The sequence below is a fragment of the Lichenostomus cassidix genome, chromosome 8, assembly GCF_008360975.1.
Source record: "Lichenostomus cassidix isolate B80296 chromosome 8, HeHo_3.0, whole genome shotgun sequence".
NCBI lineage: Eukaryota > Metazoa > Chordata > Aves > Passeriformes > Meliphagidae > Lichenostomus > Lichenostomus cassidix.
This window is the reverse complement of record NC_139489.1, coordinates 689,989-695,000: the sequence shown is the minus strand read 5'-3', so window position 1 is coordinate 695,000 and position 5,012 is coordinate 689,989.

The following is a 5,012-nucleotide window of genomic DNA, read 5'->3' as shown; positions in this document are numbered from 1 at the left end:
TTCCCTGGAACTGTTCAGAGAATCAGGGATGTGCATTTTGTGCTCATGTTTGGTGGACAAGCAGTGCTTGGCTGACAGCTGGCCTTGATCACCTTGGAGATCTTTCCCAGCCTTAAAGATCCCGTGACTCTGTTTCCTTATTGAAGCTCTCCTTCCAACTCCTGTGGCTTTTCAAACCCTTTATTGAAGCCCTGAGTTGTTTTCATTGCTGCAGAACAATTCCCCAGGCAGAGTGGAGCTCAGGGCATCAGCTGTGGGAGCTCAGGGCATCAGCTGTGCCCTGCAGGCTCTGCTGACCCCACAGACTGCTGACCCCACAGACTCTGCTGACCCCACAGACTCTGCTGACCCCACAGACTGCTGACCCCACAGGCTCTGCTGACCCCACAGTCTGCTGACCCCACAGACTCTGCTGACCCCACAGGCTCTGCTGACCCCACAGTCTGCTGACCCCACAGGCTCTGCTGACCCCACAGACTCCTCAGACAGCCAGCATTGCTGCTGCAGCCTCCACAGGGATAGCTGCTGCCCAAACCAGGCTACCTGAAACTGAGGCCAAGACAAATTAGGAGTATAAAAGTGGGCAAATTTATTTGAGGTCTTCATGGTACATTCAGGCAAGCAAAGTCCTTCTTGGGCTACTCCCAAAATGGACTCAGGGTCAGGAGTTCTTCACCTTCTATAAGATTTTTCTTATTAGCACATTGGTCCCTAATTCTGCAATCACACCTTCAGGTGATGCTATTGATCACCCCAGCCCTGCTCCCCCCTTTCCACCATTGTTTCCCTATTTTCAGGGTAATAAATATATCCTTGACTCTCTATCCAGAGAGCTTTGTTTTGGTTAATGTGTTGGGAACAGAGGTTTTCAGCACTCTGTAAGAGCACAGAATTACACCAAGTTACAGACAAATGAAGAGGAAAAATAAAAAGGAACTACACCAAATTACAAATACATGAAGAGGAAAGATCCCCAAATGATGCAGGTATCCCAGGGAGTGTCCTGGGCAGCTCCCCAGCCCCTGCTGCAGGCTGGACATGAATATTCAGAGCTGTAAAGCAGCAGGTGCAGCGAGGCTGTGCTCAGGATGTGCTCAATGGCTGAAGGACTCGAGCAACTCGCGATGAAAACTCCATCTGTAGCTTTTCACGGGCTTTTTAAATTAAAAGCACAATTTATTTTAAAAAGTACAGATACTCTTGGAAAGGATGGCTTTGTGCAATTGACTGGCGAAGTGTATTAAGGCCATTGATAAAAATGTAAAGATTTGAGTCATTTTAGGTTTCATCTGAGTGTGTTCAGAACAAAATCCTTGTCCTGAGCAGTTCTTCATGTTCCATTTCTGATGGGAATATTCTGATGGCAATTACTCTTCCTTTCTGCCTGTTCTTCCTTTGTTCACATTTCCCCTCTCTTTCCCCCTGGCTCCTGCAGCTCCTCCTGTTCCAGGGAGCTAATGCACATTTCTGCACGAGCCAAGGAGCTCCTCAGCTCCAGGAGATTCCATATTTTGATTTTATTTGTCTTGATCTTGTTTGGATTTTACCTGTCCCTGGACTGAGCTCCCAGCAGGGCAGCAATCCCTGCTATTTCCACCTATTTCCCCCAAATGCCTTCACAACCCCCCAGCGCTCCTCTTATCTTTCATTAATTGGCCTTTGTAGAGCTTTGACATTTACATGGGAAACTCCAGCATTCGGATCAATTTGTGCTCCACAGCTCTGATTTATTTACTGAGGGAATCGATGGGTGTCTTGGTTTCTGTCAGACATTCCCACCCTGGGCAGATCCTCTGAAGGAATCTCCACAGGAGCTGGGGCTGCCCTGGATCCCTGGAATTGTCCAAAGCCAGGAGGACAGAGCTCAGATCCTCAAGGATTTTCCAACCTTAAGGATATTCTGCTTCTGCAACACCCCAGAGCTGTTAGAAAAGAACTTTTTTACCCCACAGCCCATAATTAACGGTCATTAGGTGCACTAACACACTCTGATAATTACTCTTTAGGATGAGCTCACAACCAAAGCCTTGATTTAAACCCACATCTATTTCCCTGTGACCTCTGATCCTCCAAAGCATGAAAATATTGATGTTCCAGTAATTAGCTGCTCCTGCCCTGCTAATCCATTAACTCCTTGATTCTGGTCAGGACGGGGATGGGCTGAGAGGAGGGAAATAAATTCCATGTGCTGAAGCAGCAGGGTTGAACTCTGGCTGCTCACCAGCATTTACTGGTGGCGTTAAGGTTGGGAAACATCCTATTGCTGAGAAATTACTGAAAAATGAAAATAAATGTTGTTTCCAGGAGGTGCTGAGCATCACTGGTGGGAATGGATGAATAAACGGTGAGGTTTCTGGGCTGCTGGGCTGATAAAGGGTCTGTGGGAATGCACAGAGCAACAAAAACCTGAATTCCCAAAAAGCTGGCAAATCCCTCTTGCTCAGCCCTCCCTCCAACACAGCGCAGAAAATCCACTTCCTTTGTGAGAGCTGCTGGAAGCAAGCTGCTCAGGGTGGTTGTGCTGGGGGTGAGCTTCAGATGAGCTCCAGAGGCTAGCAAACTGCACTTGTGCAGGGAGAGAGCTTCAGAAATTAATTGAGCAAAATCCCAGGATGTGCTGAAAGGAGTTAAAATGAATAATGGAGCTGGTTTTAATGAATGCATTGGAATTTATCGTAAAGCAAGGCTGTTTGGATCCAGGAGTGAGGAATTCAAGAGAAACTTCCAACCCAAGCCAGGCTGGGGTTGTGGGGTTCTGTGACCTCCCCAGATAAAGCAGCCCTGGAGCAAATAATGAGCCCCAAATCCACCTCCTGGGCTGAACCCTGTGCTGGACACGGCTCAGGATGTCAATTCATTCTCTTTACACGTGTTACATTCCTGTAGTTTGATTTTATCTGTATTTTCCCATTAAAATGCACATAATCTGCATCCCCTTTATTCCAGGATTAGCTGCTTTTATTTCCCTTGCCCAGCGGATGGGTGTGAGTTTTGTTTCAGTTTTATTTCAGTTTTATTTCAGTTTTATTTCAGCAGCTCCAACCACGGATGGATTTTCCACACAGCTGCCTGGGCATCTGTGGCAGTGAAATGGGAAATATTTTCCAGCAAAACCCAAAGATTTCTGCTGGGAGTGCCACTTATCCCTGAGAATGGTTTTTTTGGGAAGTGTTTCATGTTCTTCAGACGTAGCCAGACAAAATATTGAAGTCAAAAAATCATTTCTCCTGGAGAAACTGTAGATATTATTCTTTGGGTCTTAGCTAAACTCCCATAAATCCTGCCTGGGAGAAATCTCTGCATTTCAAGCTTCATTCTCAGCGACGTCAGGAGATGTGAATCTGAAAATTGGAGATCCATAGGAAACCAAAAATCCTGCTCAGAGGCAGGACAGGGAAAAGCCTTAAAGAGCTCTGAGCTGGCAGAGCAGGGAGGGATGGGAGGGAAAAGGGATTATTTCCAGTGGGGTTTGCTTCCAGCCCCTCTGAGGCACTGCTCTGTGCTCAGGGGGGATCAAGGCGTGATGAGCTCTGCCTGGAGCCTCCTGGAGATTAATATCCACCTCCAGCCAGAGTGGGAAAAGTGATTTCACCTGGAAGAGGTGGAGTTTGGGTATAAATCCTGTGGGAAAAGCAGCAAATCCTTCTCTGAGTGACTCACTGAGGAATCAAAGCCCTGCAGCCCCAGTGAGCTGGGGACAAAGAGGGGAGGCTCAGCTTGGATATTTGGGAACATTTCTTCCCAGAAAAGCTGTCCAGCCCTGGCACAGCTGCCCAGGGCAGTGCTGAGTCCCCATCCCTGGAGGGATTTAAAGTCCCTGTGGATGTGGCACTTGGGGACACAGGGCAGTGCTGGGGATGGTTGGATTTGAGGATCTCAGAGGGATTTTCCATCCCAAACCATAGTGTGGTGTTGTATCGCGGTCCGGGAGAGTGGCACAGGCTGGCTGCCCCCCGGACCGGGTCTCTGGTTCTTGTAAATCCCACCGGATCCAGGGCGAGCGGCCCCCGAGGTTCTGTGGCATGGCGGCAGTCTTCTAACCGCGTCAATTCAAGCAGGAAAATAGTGATACGAAGGAAGAACTGGACTCCATCTCTGTTCTACTAGGGATGTTTATTTGGGGTAACGGGAAAAGGGGTGCAGGGAAGGAGAAGGGGGAAGGGAGACAAGGCAGGAAGGGGATGCTAGCAGCCCAGAGATGGAAAAGACCACGAGGTGATCTGGACATCGCCTTATAAAGGGAAAGGAAGGGGAGGGACTGTCTCCCCCAGAGCCAGTCCCAGGGAGTCTGAAGGGAAGACAGGCATAGGGAACCCACCAACAGATTTCGGGGTACAGCAGAGCATATTTCAAAATGAACCAATGGTATACAAAGCAGAGGGACAAAGGAGCATATGGGATCCTAACACTCCACGTTGCAACAATTCCCCGTTTCTACATTTATAAAAGAAAAATGAAACAGTTGTTGAGATACAGTTAAATCTATTGGTTTGAACCCATAGGATTGCTTAAGGGGATTTCAAAATAAAAAAACCAGTCAGAGTCTATATATGTTGGTATGCATTTCCCTTGGCTGCTGGTGAGTTTCTTCTAGTTGGAATGTCTTTGCAGCAAATTGGCAAAGCTGGACAGCAGTTCTTGGATGGCTGTTGCTTCTGTTGCTGATTGGAACACAGACTGCTGCTTGAGCCAATAGGGAAAGGTCCTTTTGCTTGGGAAATACAACTCAAACACAATTATTAATTTTTGAACAGCTATCAGTGTCTGATGGAAAACACTGGCTACTTATAATTTACAAAAGCATTTCTCATCCACCCATCATTCTTCTTGCCAGCCCTTGAGGCCAGGCCGGCTGTGCTCCCCCTCCCCAGCACCTCCGGTTTTGGTGTGGGAACCTAGGGGTGGGATTTTCCCACACTTCTCTGCCCTGTGATGTAAGGGGGCGGAGCGTGCTGACGGGAGAAGGGGCGGAGCCTGCACAGCCGGGAAGGACTGAGCATGCTGGGTAGAAG